The sequence below is a fragment of the Triticum aestivum genome, chromosome 1B (assembly GCF_018294505.1).
Source record: "Triticum aestivum cultivar Chinese Spring chromosome 1B, IWGSC CS RefSeq v2.1, whole genome shotgun sequence".
NCBI classification, from domain to species: Eukaryota; Viridiplantae; Streptophyta; class Magnoliopsida; order Poales; family Poaceae; genus Triticum; species Triticum aestivum.
Window position 1 is genome coordinate 343,282,513 of NC_057795.1, and position 19,802 is coordinate 343,302,314.

The following is a 19,802-nucleotide window of genomic DNA, read 5'->3' on the forward strand; positions in this document are numbered from 1 at the left end:
TGTATTTTGCTTGGAATTTCTGTATCAAGTTGGTGCCTCATCAGCTAACAGTTATCCTGGGGCTGGTGAGCACAACGGCCATTTTCTGGAATTTAATACCCGGAAAACCGGTCGCCACAAACTTGGTATCAGAGCCAGGCTGACCATTGGCTAATCCTATCTTAGCCAGGTCAATAAACTTAGGCAAACCAGCCTAGCAGACCCTAACCAAAACCCCAGCCAAGCTTCCCGTGCAAGATAGCCACACAGTAATCCCGACACTTTTGGCAGTCGGTGCCCAACCTATTAGCCTAGCCTGTCAATCGCACACCAGTTACCGATGGCAAAAATGTCTCATTCGCAAGCGTGCGAAGGAAGACTCCGTTCCCTTTTCTATAAAAAGGGCACGCTAGCCTCAACCCAGCACAGCACAGCATCTTCCCCAACCTAGCCACAATGCTTGGCCCCATAGTGCACAATGAGAACACAGCAACCAATCTTGGAGGTTTCATGACCATACTCGCAAACCTCACCTGTCGTGCCTATGCGTTAGAAGAGTCCCAGAATATGTTGTGTACCAAGGACCCATGAGCGGTGAAGACCGCCAATTCTGGGCCACTGTGCACATGTACGGTAGGGGTCTGTCGCCAGAACGCCCCTACAGGTTCACCGGAAGGACAACTTCCTTCGAGCCACAAGCCATCCAGCTAGCCGCTCGAGAAGCTATAGTTCAACTCCGGCAGTTGTCGCCCAGAGTTAACTGTCGCTCGTTCTACTACTACCCCAGGCGTGAAGGGTATGGTATACCACCCCAAGTGGCCAACGGAGATCACGAGACGGATCCTGCATTGTTGCACCTAGTGCGCTATGTAAGTGCACTAGAGGCATTGTTTGACCAGATCACCATTGATTTGATCGCAGCTCGAGGAGAGCTGGTTCGCAGAGCCCCGGCGAGCAGGGAAGGCGAGCCCGACACCGACAACCCAGTCGTGCTGTTCGGACACCCGATCGAGACCCTGAGGTCAGCTCCAGCCAGCGGCCAAGGTGTCTTGATGACCCCAGAAGTGCTTCATCACCTTTTGGGAGCACACTCCAACGGGATTGTGGCCAACAATCCCCGCGATGGTCATCATCGCTACCCCGACCCTGCAATTCCTCCGCCATCTCCGACTAATCCCGGCAGTGAGACACGTGGAGAAGCCTCGACATCCACCAGGCACGCCCGTTTAGACATAAACGAGGTAGACTAACCCGTACGAGTAGTACCGAGTCTCAGTGTATCCTTGCTTTGTAATCATGCGACCGTGTATATTAACGCAGCCCGTCGTTGTGCCTCTGCTTTAATGGTAGCCTTGCGTATTTTTTTGTCAGCGCACAGTTGCACATTTTCTGGGCACAACTACCAAAACCAACCCCGACGACACCTACAGTAACACGTCTCTTTATGAGATATGTGTATCTCTCTCACTGACCCCGACCTTTGGAGGTGATCTGGCAGTTTTATTACCTTTCACCACGGTAAATAAACCAACCCAGATGCTATATAAGAAGGCGACCTTGTGACCTTACCCAGCAACCCTCACCTCGTGCACCACTCTCACAACCATTTCTTGCCATGCCGAGCCCTAGTATTTATCGGAGAACCCCAGATATAACCCCAGGTAGCTTTGTCAAAATATTGTGGGACTTTACCTGCAGTACCACGGGTTCTACCCAGCCACCCCAGTACGAGCTGTTCAAATCAAGAATCACCCCATCCACCTCGGAATATTGGGCAGCAGTACACATTCCTCCTATAGACCCCAACCAAGATCCAACGGAGGTTTCCTTCGTAGGGAAATCTATGCCGGCCCCACTCTTGGCCATAGAAGTTGCGGCGAATGAAGCAATTGCTCGTCTTCAATCCGCAGTACCTTATGCCCGCGAACGACGATATTATTATTTTCCGAGCCGTGCAACACCCGGAGGAGTGACATCTTTTCCCGGTGGACGGATTGAGAGAGACCCAGTGCTAGCCAACCTTATCCAGTACATCATCGCTTAAGAGCATTTGAACCAGCGAGTGATGGATTATCTCCAGAGTCTCGCTGATTTGAATCCTCAGATTGCCATCGGTAGACCACTGAGGCCCGACCCGGAGAGACTCATACGTCGACTGGTCAATCCACTTCGTCCGATAGAAGAGGAGTGTGTTCCATTGCCAGAGACTTTTTCTCAAGACCCTATCCAGTTATCTTTCTCATTTTAGATGTCATTGCTGTGTTTGTTATTTCAGCATTTATTATTACATTGTATCTTATGCATGGTACCTCAAATTTGTGCGACGAGTCGAGTATTTAGTTTCTACTTATGTGAGTGGTTGTCTTCGTGAATAACCTGTGTAACCGCGAAAATCCTGGAATGAGATTTCTTTTTCCAGAATTGCTACATCTTTTATCCTCTCACGGCATGGATTATTTTTATTCACGCAGCACCACGGCAGCAGCCTCACAACCACTCGTACACATATGGAGTATTTGTTTTTCACAACGGCTCTTAGCAAATCTCGAGGACGAGATTTTTTTCTTAAGGGGGGTAGTAATTGTAACACCCCAAAAATTTCACCAAGTTTTATTATATTAAAATTTTGCCAGGAGTTTTAAAATTTTTTCATTCTGGAATTTTTTCTGTTGATTTCAGGACTTTTCCTTCTATAGTTTAGGAGTTTTATCTTTTCCCCAAGTGGAGCTTTCCAAAATATATTGGACTTCTATGCTCTCTGTATAACATTTTCTCAATCAGTAGATTTAGTTATTAAATTATTTCACTCTGAGCTTTATTCATTAAAATGACTTTCTTTAAATTTTGGAGCTCTTTTTGTACTGCAACCAGTTGATAAATTTATCTAAAAACCTAACCAAAATTGGGAGATATCATGAGATGTCTCTAAATCACTTTTGTGCAATAATATAATTATTTCATTGCATATTTTGAGTTCTACACCTCTTTTTCGAATCTGGTCCAGTGGACACTTTTGCACTATAGCCTAATTAAATATTTCCCTAGAGCCTCCACCAAAATTATGGGATGTCAGTGGTAGCATGCCATCCAACTTTATGCAAAAACCTAGTGTTGTTCCTTGGAAAAATTGAGTGAACCAACCTCTTTTTCATTCTGGACCAGACTTGTGTTTTCTACTGCAACCCTATTATTTATTGCTCTAGTGACCTTGTGTTTTCTCATGCTTGTAGTCAACCCTGCAAAACCCCTAAGTCCAGGAGCATGCACTCTTTGGAACACTTTTGGTCCATGAAATGATGCCCTTTACTCCCTGTCCAGAAGTGTAGTTTTGCAAAACTTGCACTAGCAAGTTTCTCCTTTTTGCACACTAACTCCACCACCCCCTCTTTCTCCTAAAGAGACCCCACCCTGGGAGATTTGGCCACCCCAAGAACTGCATAGGTGCCTTTGGCATTTTATCAAACACCCTGGGTGCATAGCCAGTTTTGGCATGATTTCAAGTTTACATTGTGAACTTGAGCCCCTGACCTATCCCGCATGTCTCATGGATTTGCCCCAGCCTATAACCCCTTTCTGCTAACTCTCTTGTGGTTTGGAACCCTCTAGGCTGCCCTGGCATTTCGTCGAGCATGTCCGGGGCGTGCACTGGGCGCGCCCAGAGCGTGCGTTTGGCACGCACGTGCGCTCGAGTCGCCGCGTCCCACCCCACACCCAATCCAGTCCGTGACCGACTGCAGCCAGCACGCAGTGTCCCCTTCTGCACCCACCAACCCCGCAGCTCTCGCCACGTCTCCGGCAGGCCAGCCGCTAGCCGCCACCGCCGCCCGACCGATCCTGCACTAGCCAGCGCCGCCCAAGCCGCCAGCGCTTGCCACCTGCCTCCTGGAGTAGTGCGTGCTCATCCGCAAGCGTGTCCCCTAGCGCTCGTTGCCGCCACGATGCCCTGCCACTACAACAAGGCGGTCCGCCGTCGTTCTTATCCGGCCGCGGAAAACCGACCTCCATCGCCTATATAAGGAAGCCCCGAGCCCGTTCCCGCACACAAGCAACCTCAGGCCACCCCTCTGGCGCTTCCCTAGCTCGCAATCGACCCGGGGAGGTCTCCTTCCCCATCTCCGGCAACCATAGCCGCCGCCACGGTCCCGGCCATTCCAGCGCAACCAGGGCCTCCTCCTCTCCACTCTCTCCACCAGGAACACTCTCTCCCTCCCGTGAACCTTTCCTCCTACTCGATTTTGATCGGGAGCCACCGCAGCCCCAAAACCACTTTGCACCCGAGGCCTCCTCCGCCGCGTAGCTCACCGTCGGCAACTCCCTCCACCCCCGTCGACCCTTCGACCACCGTGAGGACCGCCCCGGTCTTGCGGATCCATCCCGACTCTCTGGAGCCCGCGGGGAGCAGCCGTTCGCCGGCGTTGATCGTCGTCGCCCCGCCTCCGTTCGGGCGAAGGAGGAAGAAGGAGGGATGGACTGGAAAACCTGACCAGTGGGCCCCCTGGACCCACTGTCAGTGACCCCGCCCAGTCCACGTGGGTTAAGTAGAAGCGCATTTCCAGATTACGCCTTCGACGTGTACGTATATTTCAAAACGTTTTCTTTTCTATTTTTATTTAAATAACAGATTTTGACCAAACTTTGACCAACTGTATCTTTTTAAATACAACTCCAAATAAATTAATTCTTTTTCCTAGGTCTTCCAAATATTGTCTAGTTTATTTTAGGATTTATTTGAAAAAATTTCTACACAACTTTTTGTGCTGTTGTGATTTTGTGTGTTAATTCAAATTATTCTTTTAATAGGATTTTTGAAGATTTCAAGATGTTTTGGAATGCACCCTGCTTTCCCATGACCTGAAGGCAAGCATTCTGAATCCCGACATAATATTTTTGGTGTGTTCGTTGACACATTTATAACACCACCTCATTTCGAAGGAATTGTTATTTCATGTGATATGATCATATGCATGAGTGCATATTAGTGATTTCCATGCTATTGGAAATGAACACACTTGTGATGATAATCATCCTCATGTGCCTTGCATGCATGCCGGAAGGAATCCGGGAAAACCTCTTCCTTGGGTAGGCATGAGTTTGTCACTGGTCTCCGTCGGGATGGTCATGTCCGGTATGGCATAGTGAGGAATAATGAGCGGTGGTTCTGTTGGTTGAAATATATTTGTTATACATGTCATGCAGGAAACTATAAACCTCCTGAGTGGACCGTAGATCGAGTCTTGTGCTAGTAACCCCCATACTTGCTTCGTACTACCACTCGTCTCTACAACAAGTAGAGTACGGTTCAGTAATTTGTCAACCCCTTTCTAGCACACACCATACAGAGGGGCCGGGATGAGGGTACCACGGCCATGGATTAAAGCCAGTCATCCGGTCAGGGGGCATGGGTGTTCGGTTGTAGCCGACGGGGTAGCTTCCCCAGTTTTGCGCGCGGTATAAATTTTGTGATCCCATGCTAATCGAGGTTGTAGCCTCCCCACTTAGAGTTTGCTTGACAGGTGTCGTGGGTGATTCCAGACACGTGTGAGTTAAGCTGGTGTGTGCAAGTCAGGTGTGTTTTCACTTAAAAGACCGTAGACGGAATTAGTCCCGATGGACTAAAGGAATCCGTTACTCGTGGGTAAAGAGTACACCCTCTGCAGAGATTAAACCTATTCGAATAGCCGTGTCCATGCTTAAGGACTACAGTCTGGGATGGGTCAAGTGTCGGTCTTAGTGTCGGTCTTCGGAGGTGAAACTGTTAAACCAGAACTGGAATTACTACTTGTGACTTGTGATAATTATGTTTATCATTATTGTTAACTAACTCGTGATATTATTGTATTTATCAAGTATCCCTGGGATGGTTCTACCTTCGGGGTATTCACTATGATCATTTCTTTTAAAGCCCTTTATGTGGTGTCGCTCAGACGCCCGACTGTGGCATTTCTTTTAAAGCCCTTTATGTGGTGTCGCTGAGACGCCCGACTGTGGCATTTCTTTTAAAGCCCTTTATGTGGTGTCGCTCAGACGCCCGACTGTGGCATTTCTTTTAAAGCCCTTTATGTGGTGTCGCTCAGACGCCCGACTGTGGCATTTATTTTAAAGCCCTTTATGTGGTGTCACTCAGACGCCCAACTGTGGCATTTCTTTTAAAGCCCTTTATGTGGTGTTGCTAAGACGCCCGACTATGGCATTTATTTTAAAGCCCTTTATGTGGTGTCACTCAGACCCCGACTATGGCATTTCTTTTAAAGCCCTTTATGTGGTGTCGCTAAGACGCCTGACTGTGGCATTTCTTTTATAATCCCTTTATGTGGCGTCGCTCCAGACGCCCGATCGGTGCCTTTTATTATTACTATGTTATTGCACATTGATAAATAACATGCTTGCACGCATCAGAGTTTTATTTATCTTTTGTGACTGACGTCATGAGCATAAAATATTTTCAGCACATCATTGTTATGTTATACCTGTGTTCATAATGTTTGCGAGTACATTCAAAGTACTCACTAGCTTGTCCCTGGCTATTGTCTTGGCCAGATTTCTTGCACGGAGAGGAGCGACGCGATGATAGCCCCGGAACCTAGCAATGATGATAGCAGCCTCGTGAAGATAGGCGTTAACCTGGTCAGCTGTTCCTGATGGGAAATGGAGTCCCATAGACACTGATGATCCACAAACCGCTTCCGCCATCAACCATTAGAAACCATTTGTTGTACTCACAGGCCAGAGTGGTCTTGTACTACATATGTTGTATTTTGCTTGGAATTTCTGTATCAAGTTGGTGCCTCATTAGCTAACAGTTATCCTGGGGCTGGTGAGCACAACGGCCATTTTCTGGAATTTAATACCCGGAAAACCGGTTGCCACAGAAGGTCCCTTCATCATTGACCAAGTCCTGACCGGCAGAGCATACCGTGTGCGAAACGCATCGGACAACCGACTTGAGCCGAACCCATGGAACGCAGCCCGTCTCCGAAGATTCTACGCCTAGCGCCGGACTCTGAGTTCGTCTCCTTCCTCCGTCTACATTTTATACTTTAGCTGTCTTTTATTTCTCTCTTTCTCCCTCCTTTTTTCTTAAAGCCTTTAAAGGCTCGTCTGCGCATCGTTCGCACACACTTGACGTGCTACTCGCAGTCATTATACCTGGGGGCTTCTTTAACAGAAGCTTATTTATACGGGCTTTATGCCCAACACATGTGTCACACTTCCATAGGTACCTTTTATTCACCATTATATGCATCGATATGACTTAAGTTTTGGCAAAGCTGGGTTGCCTAGCTCCTGTGCTTACCCCCACGTTCCCGATTGTTCGGCTAGGAGGTAAAGGGAGCACCTCTGTGATTGTTACTGCCGGGTCAGCCAGATGTGTACCTCAGACTGGGTGAAGCCGAAAGCTAGCGTTCTTAAGGGAATATTTGGTCGGTGAACTAAAAGACGATTTCTTACCTACTTATTTATCTGCCCCCAGATGCTTTCCTGCTTTTTTTTGCAGTCCGGACATGCACTTTAGGGCATGCCTCCTAGGGAAAGGAACCCCTAACGGAACTATTCTCCCTGGAAGATGTTTCTTACTAACCATGTAATATAACCTAACTAGTTGGGCACTTGTCTGATAAAGCACTAATGACCCCTACGCCTGGTCTCCACACATGCCCCGGTTTTTTTATTTAACCGCGAGGGTATTCGGACACACTCCGGACTGTCGGGTCCCGAGGTTGAAGCGAAATGGTCCGTGAGGGAGTCCTGGACTAGGGGGTGTCCGGACAGCCGGACTATCATCGTCCGCCGGACTCCAAGACTACGAACATACAAGATTGAAGACTCCGTCCCGTGTCCGGATGGGACTTTCCTTGGCGTGGAAGGCAAGCTTGGCAAAACGGATATGTAGATCTCCTACCATTGTAACCGCCTCTGTGTAACCCTAGCCCTCTCCGGTGTCTATATAAACCGGAGGGCTTTAGTTCGTAGGACATAACCTCCATTACAACAATCATACCATAGGCTAGCTTCAAGGGTTTAGCCTCCTTGATCTCGTGGTAGATCCACTCTTGTAATACACATCATCAATATTAATCAAGCAGGACGTAGGGTTTTACCTCCATCAAGAGGGCCCGAACCTGGGTAAAACATCATGTCCCTTGTCTCCTGTTACCATCCGCCTAGACGCACAGTTCGGGACCCCCTACCCGAGATCCGCCGGTTTTGACACCGACATTGGTGCTTTCATTGAGAGTTCCTCTGTGCCGTCACCGATAGGCTTGATGGCTTCTTCAATCAACAACAACGCTGTCCAGGGTGAGACTTTTCTCCCCGGACAGATCTTCATATTCGGTGGCTTCGCACTGCGGGCCAATTCGCTTGGCCATCTGGAGCAGATCGAAAGCTACGCCCCTGGCCGTCAGGTCAGATTCGGAAGCTTAAACTGCACGGCGGATATCCACGGAGACTTGATCTTCGATGGATCTGAGACACAGCCGTGCGTGCCGCACTGTCACGAGGGTATGATCTAACTCTGCCGCCGGACAGCGCCTTGGAGGTCGCACATGAATCCGCTCCGACCCTTAGTCCGGAGCCGATAGCGCAGGTCGAGGACCGGTGGCCGGACACCGCCTCGAGGGCTGCACCTTCCACGGCGATGGAGCCGAACACTAACCTTGTCCCATGTAAATCTCGTGACTCCGAGGTGCCGGACTCCTTGCCGGACTCCAAACCTCCTGCGCCCCTGCCAATCGAATCCGATTGGGCGCCGATCATGGAGTTCACTTCTGCAGACATCTTCCAACACTCACCCTTTGGCGACATCCTAAATTCGCTAAAACATCTCTCGCTATCCGGAGAGCCCTGGCCGGATTATGGCCAGGATGGTTGGGATGCGGACGACGAAGAAATTCAAAACCCACCCACCACCCACTTTGTAGCCACTGTCGACGATCTAACCGACATGCTAGACTATGACTCCGATGACATCGACGGTATGGACGACGATGCCGGAGACGAACAAGAACCAGCGCCTACAGGGCACTGGAAGACCACCTCGTCATATGACATATACATGGTGGACACCCCAAAAGATGGGGACGGCGAAGAAGCAGCGGAGGCAGGTTCCTTAAAGAAACAGCCCAAGCGCCGACGTCAGCAGCGCCGCTGTAAATTCCGCCACAGCAAGAATGGAGATTCCAGCACAGGAGATAACAACACCACAGAAAGTGCCGAAGACAATCCCCTCCAGCAAGATTCAGCGCAGGAGGATGCAGAAGCAAGCCCTCACGAGAGAGCGGCAGACGAAGAGGTCGAGGATGATAATTACATACCTCCCTCCGGAGATGAGGCAAGCCTCAACGACGACGAATTCGTCGTGCCAGAGGATCCCGTCGAACAAGAGCGTTTTAAACACAGGCTTATCGCCACGGCAAATAGCGTAAAGAAAAAGTAGCAGCAGCTTCAAGCTGATCAAGACCTACTGGCCGATCGATGGACCGAGGTCATCGCGGCCGAAGAGTACAAACTCGAATGCCCCTCCAAGAGTTACCCAGAACGCAAGTTGCTCCCCCGATTAGAGGAAGAAGCATACATACCTTCATCACCAGCGCACAATACGGCGGACCGACCACCCCGTGGTCGCGACAGAGAGGCATCCAGGCCCTCCACCAAGACCGTACCCCGGCATCGCTCCAAAAGTACGAAGCCAAGAGGAAACGCGCCGGACTTGCGAGATATATTGGAGGACAAAGCAAGGCAATCCAGATCCATCTACGGATCACGTGGGCGCCCAACGACCCACGACGAATACCGTCGCGCCAGATACAACAACTCCGGCCGGGCCGAACACAGCAGACAACGCTCCCTCGAGCTACGTCGCGATATTGCTTAATACAGAGGCGCCGCACACCCGCTATGCTTCACTGACGAAGTAATGGATCATCAAATCCCTGAAGGGTTTAAACCCATAAACATTGAATCCTACGATGGCACTACAGACCCCGCGGTTTGGATCGAAGATTATCTCCTTCACATCCATATGGCCCACGGCGACGATCTCCACGCCATCAAGTATCTCCCACTCAAGCTTAAAGGACCAGCTCGGCATTGGCTTAACAGCTTGCCCGCAGAGTCAATTGGGTGTTGGGAAGACCTGGAAGCCGCATTCCTCGAAAACTTCCAGGGCACATATGTGCGACCACCAGACGCCGATGACCTAAGCCACATAATTCAGCAGCCAGATGAATCGCCAGACAGTTCTGGACACGGTTCTTAACAAAGAAAAATCAAATCATCGACTGTCCGGATACAGAGGCCCTCGCAGCCTTCAAACATAACATCCGCGGCGAGTGGCTAGCCCGGCACCTAGGACAGGAAAAGCTGAAATCCATGGCAGCCCTCACATCACTAATGACCCGCTTCTGTGCGGGAGAGGATAGCTGGCTAGCTCGCAGCAACAACCTCAGTAAAAATTCTGGCAGTCCGGATACTAAGGACCACAATGGCAGGTCGCGTCGAAGCAAAAATGAACGCCGCATTAACGGCGATGACAAGGAGGATACGGCAGTTAACGCAGGATTCCGAGGCTCTAAACCCGGTCAGCGGAAGAAGCCATTCAAAATAACCACTCCGGGTCCGTCCAATTTGGACCGAATACTCGACCGCTTATGCCAGATACATGGCACCCCCGAAAAGCCAGCTAATCACACCAATAGAGACTGTTGGGTATTCAAGCAGGCAGGCAAGTTAATTGCCGAAAACAATGACAAGGGGCTGCATAGCGATGACGAGGAGGAGACCCGGCCGCCGAACAGTCGAGGACAGAAGGGTTTCCCCCCACAAGTGCGGACGGTGAACATGATATACGCAACCCATATACCCAAGAGCGAGCGGAAGCGTGCACTAAGGGACGTATATGCGATGGAGCCAGTCGCCCCTAAGTTCAATCCATGGTCCTCTTGCCCGATCACTTTCGATCGAAGAGACCATCCGACCAGTATCCGCCATGGCGGATTCGCCGCATTGGTTTTAGACTCAATCGTCGACGGATTTCACCTCACGAGAGTCCTGATGGACGGCGACAGTAGCCTGAACCTGCTTTATCAGGATACAGTGCGCAAGATGGGCATAGACCCCTCAAGGATTAAACCTACAAAGACGACCTTCAAAGGCGTCATACCAGGTGTTGAGGCCAATTGTACAGGCTCATTCACACTGGAAGTGGTCTTCGGATCCCCGGACAATTTCCGGAGCGAGGAGTTAATCTTCGACATAGTCCCATTCCGCAGCGGCTATCACGCTCTACTTGGACGAACCACGTTCGCAAAATTCAACGTTGTGCCGCATTACGCATACCTCAAGCTCAAGATGCCAGGCCCTCGTGGAGTCATTACGGTCAAAGGAAATACGGAACGCTCCCTACGAACGGAGGAACATACAGCGGCTCTCGCGACAGAAGTACAGAGAATCCTTCTAAGGCAATTTTCGAGTCCGGCCGTTAAACGGCCGGACACGGCCAAACGCGCCCGGAGCAACATCAACCAAGACCACCTGGCACGTTCCGAGCACGCGTAGCAATGCGGCCCCAACCCCAGCCTTTGCATTATTGCAAGACCAACCCTCCGCGTACATCATTACGCTCTGGAGATACCATGGGTCTAGGGGGAGGGGCACGACCACAACAGACCCAGAGTGCGGCTCGACCACACCAGGGGCTCACAAGTGTGTCACTCTTTATTATTATTATTTTCCTTCTTTGTATACACAGGACTCCGTTCACCAGAGGCCCTGTCCGGCGGCGAACCCGCCGAACTCACGATGCAACAGCCAGGGAGGGAAAAGGCTGCGACGAACACTCAGGTGGTCTCCATTACGAGCATTAAATTTGATTGTATACACCAGTCCACAGCCCACCCCTGGAGGGGGACATGTTTAATTAGTCCAATCCCTTGCTTACCACACTCTTTGTATCATTCCGCACTCATAGCAGAATTCCTTGAATAAATAAATGCGGCATTTTTTGCCTATAATTGCATTACTTTACATATATGTTCACTAATGACATCTTGCACCCGTATATTTTGGTACGGCCAAACACACCAGGGGCTTATGTTCCCCGCGTTATGGTGTGATAAGTCCGAACACTTTCACAAGTGCGGCACCCCGAACTTATAGCATTATATGAATCGGCTCCGAATCATGTCTTGGGTCAATACTTGGGTTTTCCCGGCTCCCACGTTTTGGTGCCTTACGTTCCGTTCTGTTGGCTAAGGTGGCACTGGGAGAACCACTGCGATTGCGCCCCGGTTGAGCTGGGCGAGCGCCTCAGTGGAGAAAGCTAAAATTGACTGGCATGATAAGGCGTGAGACCGGTCGCTGTTCGAGAGGTCTTTTCGGGTCCCTAAAGACTTATGCCGCTTCGAGCGAAGTATCGGATAATGTCCGACGAAGGCGTGGATAGCGCCCCGAATTCGGTCTTCCGAATACTAGGGGCTTCGCCGAAATTTAAAATTATAGAATTCTATGGCTAAGTGAGAGTGTTCAAGCATTATAAGTCCGGTTGCCTTGTTCGTTGTGTTGAGCGCCTCCCTAGATGGACCCAAAAATGGGAACAAGAGTGCTCAAGTTTATCCCGAACACCCCAGCACTCGTGGCTTGGGGGCTGAAGCCGACGACGTGCCATCTCTCAGATTTTATAAACGGCCGCACAGAAGGTAATAGTTTAAATTAAACAAGCGTTGCTTAGCGCATATGAACAAAGTTTTCAGCGCACAGGATAATACATAGTGAGTTTACTCAATAATTACATCTCTGGGGCACTCATCCGCAATATTGCGGGCACCGTTCAGGACAGTCTTATAGTACATTTCGGGCGTACGATACTCTTTGCCCGCTGGCGGCGGGTCAGTAAGAAGCCTCTCCGCATCCAGCCTGCCCCAGTGCACCTTTGCGCGGGCAAGGGCCCGACGAGCACCTTCAATACAGGCGGAGCGCTTGATGACCTCCCCCCAGGGGCATGCGTCCACCAGCCGCCGCACGAGGCCAAAGTAGCTCCCAGGCATGGCCTTGTCCAGGCCACAGCCGGACTATAAGGCCCTTCATGGCCTCCTCAGCTACCTTGTGGAGCTCGACCAGCTACTTCAGCTAGTCGCTAGGGGGCACCGGATGGCCGGCCTCAGCGTACTAAGACCAGAAGACCTTCTCCTTAGAGCTCCCCTCCTCGCCACGGTAGAATGTGGCAGCATCGGATAACTGCGAGGCAGATCTGCAAACGCCCCTGGAGAGCTCCGAATTCGGGTAAGTGTCAGGTAGTTTACATTAACATGCTTGCTTTGCATGAAAAATGCCTTACCCACCGCTATTTTCTTCATATCCTCAACCTCCTGAAGGGCCTTACGGGCTTCGGCCTTGGCGGACTTGGCACTTTCGAGAGCCGAGGCGAGCTCGGACTCTCGAGTCTTTGAGTCGCGCTCCAAACTCTCATGCTTCTCCATGAGAGCCCGGAGCTCTTGCCGCACCTCCGCCACCCTCGCCTCCTGCTTTTCTCGCTCTGCCCGTTCCGCGGCCGCATTGCGTTCGGCCGCGGACACAGCCTCCTTCAGGGCTGCCACCTCGTTAGTGGCCCCTGTAATGCCCATGTTATCCTTGTTATTTTTTGCAACCTAAATCCTTTTCTGTAAGGTAATTATTCAAAGTGGTGTTACTCACCTTCTTTGTCCTCGAGCTGCTTTTTGGCATGGCCGAGCTCTTGTTCGGACCGCTCGAGATCCTGCTTCGATGCACCGACCTCCGCAGTCAGTGCGGCAGAGGTCAGTAGCGCAGCCTGCAAACCCATATTGACATAATTTATTAGCAACCCTGCGTATATCTTTTTAGATCCTCAGTCTACCTTTTCTTTCCGAACACCGAACCGAGCATCAGGGGCTACTGTCTATGCGGTATTACATTACAAAATTTTAACTTCTTACCTCAAAGCCTGTTAGAAGGCTACTGCAGGCTTCGGTCAGCCCACTCTTGGCAAGCTGAACCTTCTGAATCACCGCACTCATAACAGTGCAGTGTTCTTCCTCAATGGACGCGCCTTGGAGCGCCTCCAACAAGTTTTCCGGTGCCTCCGGTTGGACGGGGGCCGCCGGTGTCACGGTCTTGCCCTTCTTGCGAAGGGGCCACCTGCCGGACTCTGGAACCACTGTAGGTTCTGGTGTAGAGTCCGGCGCAAAGTCCGGGAGGCTGCCTTGCGGCGCCTCCGGAACCTCCTGCTGATGGGTCCCTTCCCGGGATCCCACCTCGGCGTCCTCAGCGGCGCAAGGGGTGGAGGCAGTCGGAATGGATTCCACATCCGACGCAGCCAACGACCCGCTTGACGAAGCAGGGAGATCATCGTCGGCCGGACTGCAGGCAGTATGCGGCATTAGAAGGACACTATGTGACACAAAAGAAATTGCAGATCATTTGGGGATCCGGATACTTACGATCTCGCCTGAGGCCTGGCCCTCGAGGGCCACTCTTCATCGCCAACGTTGGTGTTGGCGGAGCTGTCCGGGGGAATAGTTCTTCCCCTCTTGGACCCTTCGGCCTCCCCTGTTGGGGAGGCCTTCCTCTTTCTCTCTCCCTCCTCTGGGAGAGAGTCTTCTTCCTCCTCCTCATCTTCGGGGGAGGAATCCGCCTCGAAGTCGTCGGACACCTGAAAATGGGAACTCTTTCGAGTACCCGTGGCCACCTTCTTGGACTTCTTCTCTGGCACCACGTATGGTGCCGGAACCAGCAGCCCCGCTAAACGGGCGTCCACTGGGTCCTCTAGCATGGGAGCCGGGTAGATGAGCTGCTCGGCCTTCTTCATCCAGTCCTGTCAAAGGACAAGGGGAATTGAAACCCGCTTAGGGTCGAACTATTAAACAACAAGTGTCCCATAAAGGGGTAGAATCACTTACCTCGTCAGCTGGACGCTGCGAGTGAAAACCGCGATCTTCCGTCGCGGATGCGGGGGCTTCGGCGCCCTAAACAGCACCCTCCAGGCACCTTCGTACGTCGTGTCGAAGAGCTCGCTCAACGCCTGGTGCTGTTCCGGATTAAACTCCCACAGATTGAATGCTCGTTCTTGGCATGGGAGAATCCGGCGGACGAGCATGACTTGGACCACGTTAACCAGCCTGAGCTTCTTGTTCACCAGCTTCTGGATACAGGCTTGGAGTTCCGTCAGCTCCTTCGAATTACCCCACAACAAGCCCTTCTCTTTCCAGGAGGTGAGCTGCGTAGGGATACCAGATCTGAACTCGGGGGTCGTCGCCCACTTGGGGTCGCGCGGCTCGGTGATATAGAACCACCCCGATTGCCACCCCTTGACGGATTCCACGAAGGCCCCTTCGAACCAAAGGACGTTGGGCATCTTGCCCAACATGGCGCCTCCGCACTCCGCTTGAGTGCCCTTCACTACCTTCGGCTTCATATTGAAGGTCTTGAGCCACAAGCCGAAGTGGGGCTGGATGCAGAGGAAGGCCTCGCACACGACGATAAACATCGAGATGTTGAGGATGAAGTTCGGCGCCAGATCATGGATATCCAGGCCGTAGTAGAACATGAGCCCCCGGACAAAGGGGTGAAGTGGAAAGCCCAGTCCGCGGAGGAAGTGGGGAAGGAAAACGACCCTCTCATGGGGCCTGGGGGTGGGGATGAGCTGCCCCTCATCGGGCAGCCGGTGCGTGACATCGCCGGAAAGGTATCGACGCTGCGCATCTTTGTGATGTGCTCCTCCTTAACGGTGGAGGCCAACCACTTGCCTCCCGCTTCGGACATGATCAGAGAAGGTTGAGACGAGATGCGCGAACTTGGGCGCTGGAGCTCGAGTGCGCGGAGATGGATAAGCAAAGGAGGAAGAAGGCATAGGTGAAAAGGTGAATCCTTATCCCTTATATATAGGCGGACGAAGACTATGCGTCCCCGCTAGCCTTGTAAAACTCGCTTATCTCCCAAGCGCCACCATCAATGGCGCGGTTGGGTTACCCACGTCCGTATTGATGAGAATCCCAGAATAAGGGGAACACGATCTCTGCTTCGACAAGACGTGCCAAGGAAACCACTTCGCTAAACGCGCTGAGGTGGTATAATAAAAAACGATTCAAGAAAAGGCTTGGTAGTGGTGTGACGTCATGCCACAAAATACGTCAGCAGATTGAACTTGTGTACATTTTATTCTCTCTATGGTGGAATGTGGAATTTATTTTGCAGAGCCGGACACTATCCTGGTGTTCACAATCTTCTATGGATTATTTGGAGGAGGAACCCGCCTTGCAATGTCGAACATTATGCGCGCCGCACTCATCGTCATTGAAGCCAGGTTCAGGGGCTACTGAGGGAGTCCTAGACTAGGGGGTGTCCGGACAGCCGGACTATCATCGTCCGCCGGACTCCAAGACTATGAAGATACAAGATTGAAGACTCCGTCCCGTGTTCGGATGGGACTTTCCTTGGCGTGGAAGGCAAGCTTGGCAAAACGGATATGTAGATCTCCTACCATTGTAACCGCCTCTGTGTAACCCTAGCCCTCTTCGGTGTCTATATAAACCGGAGGGCTTTAGTCCGTAGGACATAACCTCCATTACAACAATCATACCATAGGCTAGCTTCTAGGGTTTAGCCTCCTTGATCTCGTGGTAGATCCACTCTTGTAATACACATCATCAATATTAATCAAGCAGGACGTAGGGTTTTACCTCCATCAAGAGGGCCCGAACCTGGGTAAAACATCGTGTCCCTTGTCTCCTATTACCATCCGCCTAGACACACAGTTCCTGACCCCCTACCCGAGATCCGCCGGTTTTGACACCGACAGTCCGCAATGACAAACGATCTACAATCCGGCAAGAAGGCATTTTACATGTCATTTTAAATTACATAGTCAAATTGACTGATTGTATTCCTCTTCAATACCATCTAACAGGCTGTCTAGTTTACAGTCCCGCTGGGAGTACTTTGCGGCCAACTCTACTTGGCCGTACATTAAGCTCACAGGAATCTCCTTCCCAATGGGCCCCACAGGTCCAACCTCGGCCATGTGGTTTGGGTCAGCCTTCGTGTACCTCGTCTTCACCATGGCCCAGGCCTCCCTGGCGCCCTGACGGCAGGCCAATATCTTCCATAGACGGAAGTGCCGCCGTGCTCCCTGTAGCTTCTCCGCAAGCCCTCCAAGACCCTCGGGTAGGGAGACGGACGGCCATAAGGCCTGGGCGACGCCACTCATCACCTGCCGAACTCGTTCGTGCAGTTGCAGCAGCTCAGGAAGTAGGTCACCCGTTGAACCGGGCATTTCCTCTGCAGGACGGCCTGTGAGCATACCTACAGACATATTCCTGTTAATCGACTTCCTCGCCGAACTCTTCTTTTCAAAAGTTTGTTCAAGCACTTACTATAAATGCCGCGATGAAGCCGCAGATTCTCCTTCACGGAGTAAGACAGCTGGACCCTAACATATTTCAGTTCCTCGCCCAGCTGAGTGTTGGCATCTTGGAGGTTATTTTTCTCCTGCCGCACCCTTGTAAGCACCTTCTCGCCGGCCTTTAGCTGGCGTAGTAGCTGCTGCTTGTCCGGATCTAGTCCGGCGCCATATGCAATATTATTGTCAGACTTATACACACGCCGCACTTCACAAACTACTTATCTTTCGAAGTATATATTACCAGAGTAGGTCTCCGTGGCTCCCCCTATGGCGGCTAGTGCGGCCTCAAGTTGGGCCTTGCACTCTTGAAGCTCCTGGGATAGGTGGGTATTCTTCTCCGTAAGACCCTACATAACAAATGATCCTTAAATCAGTTATCCTAACTATTTTAAGTCTCGGGGGCTACTGGCATATATAACTGTCAAAATTCCTCACCCGTATGTATTTTACATACTGCTCCGTGGCTCTGGCTATACCATCTTGAGCACCACGGAGGTGCGCATCTCCCAAATTGAAGGCATTTAACGCCTCCGGGGAGAAGCATGCATCACGAAGAACTGTCTGGCGGCGCCTGTGATTCATGGCGCTCTCCACCTCAGATCTGGTGGTGGACAACCTATCGGCATCCTCCGTTGGAGGAGCACCCGACGTGCGCCTTGCACTCGCCTCCCCCTCCAGACCTGGCATTGGAGCCTGGCCGGCGGAGGTTTGATTGGCAATCTCTCCGGACACAGTCCGGCGAGCGCTCTTTCTCCTGAAAAACCCACGAGCGTTAATATGCCTTCCAGGAATCTTTCCCGGAAACATGGTGGCGACCATACCGTTGCGGCGACGTCTTGATCCGCGCCTCACTTCTCTTTGGCCTGCTGGGCCGAGGTGCCCCTTGTTGGCCAGCCGCCGCGGGTTCGGCTTCCCGCCTTGAAGGCACCTCCTGCGGAACACCATTGGTATACGGTGGTCAGAAATAAGCATGGATGAGTAATGGTATCAGGACTCCGGTCACAGTTACCTGGGAAAGCGGAGATATTCTGGGGTAGTCGGTCATAATGGTGACCAAAGCATTGTCGATGCTAAGTTGGTAGAACACCCCATCGTTCAGCTCCACCTTTATGTCCGGATCCTCTTTGGAGGCCGGATCGAGGTACCGTCCCGGATCCTCGGGTTGTGGAGCCGGGCTGTGTATGTCCTCTACGGCCCGGCGCAGTTCCTGCATCGAAATCACAAAGTGAGACATTTAATTTTGCGAACATGGATCGGATAGACAAACGTCCGCTTACCCAGCTTCGAGGGTTGTTCATGGAAAATCCATTCGATGGACTAGCACAGAGGAAGTCCTCCTTCTCCCCTTTGTACAGGCTGGACAGGATCTTCACCAGATCAGCGACCGATCCCGGCCCCTTGCGGCCATGACGGGTGGCATCATCCTCCCCGTTGAAATACCACATGGGGTGGCCCCTATACTGGAGCGGCTGCACCCCTCACATAATGCATCTGGCCATGACCCCAATCATGGTCAATCCGGAATGAGCCAATAACCTTATTCGGCCCATAAGATATTGGACGTCCCTGTCATTCTCCCGTTGAGGGCTCCGCGGGCGCCTACTCAGGCATTTCTTCAAAGGAGCGCTGCTGAACTCCGGGAGGCCGATCCGAACTGGGTCCGGTAGCGGGGCGTCCTCCATATAAAACCATTCTGAAGGCCAGTCTTCGGACGCCTTCTTTGGGGTTCCGGATAGATATCCGGTCCCGACGATGCGCCATAGTTCGGCTCCGCCCACTTGATATATTGACCCCTCATGAGAATGGGGTAGTGAGGCAAAATAATCTCTTCCATAGCGCAAAATGGGCCTCGACGCCCAAGAACAGGTCGCAAAGGGCCACGTAGCCCGTGATGTGAAGGATGGAGGCAGGCGTAAGATGGTGAAGCTGGAGCCCATAGAACTCCAGGAGCCCTCTTATTAGATAAGGGATGAAGCATACCCGCTCTCCTTTGGAGGGATTGGGGACGCTCTCCGCCTGCTTTCCGCCCTTGTAGGTGGCAAGTCCGGCTCGAACCGGAACCATAAAGGCCGAGGGAAGGAATCCCTCGGCTTGGAGCGTCACCAGCTCACTATGCGGGACAGAGCATCTCCCCCAATCTCCTGGCTGAGGGCTGGGAGCGCGAGAGGAGGATCCGTGTGGGGACCCCGAGTCATAAGTCATGATCACCGAATGCACGTGTACAGTGATCCCAGAGATCAATGCTCACTGAACACACAGAAGCTGAATAACAAGAGTCTTACATCCATACATACCGTTTTACACAAGTAGGACCATTATGGTCAAGTCTTGAGTATATCATCGCAGCGGAAATCTTCGTCGATAACTTGGACCCATGCCATCTGCCTTAACCCTACAGGCATTCTGACGG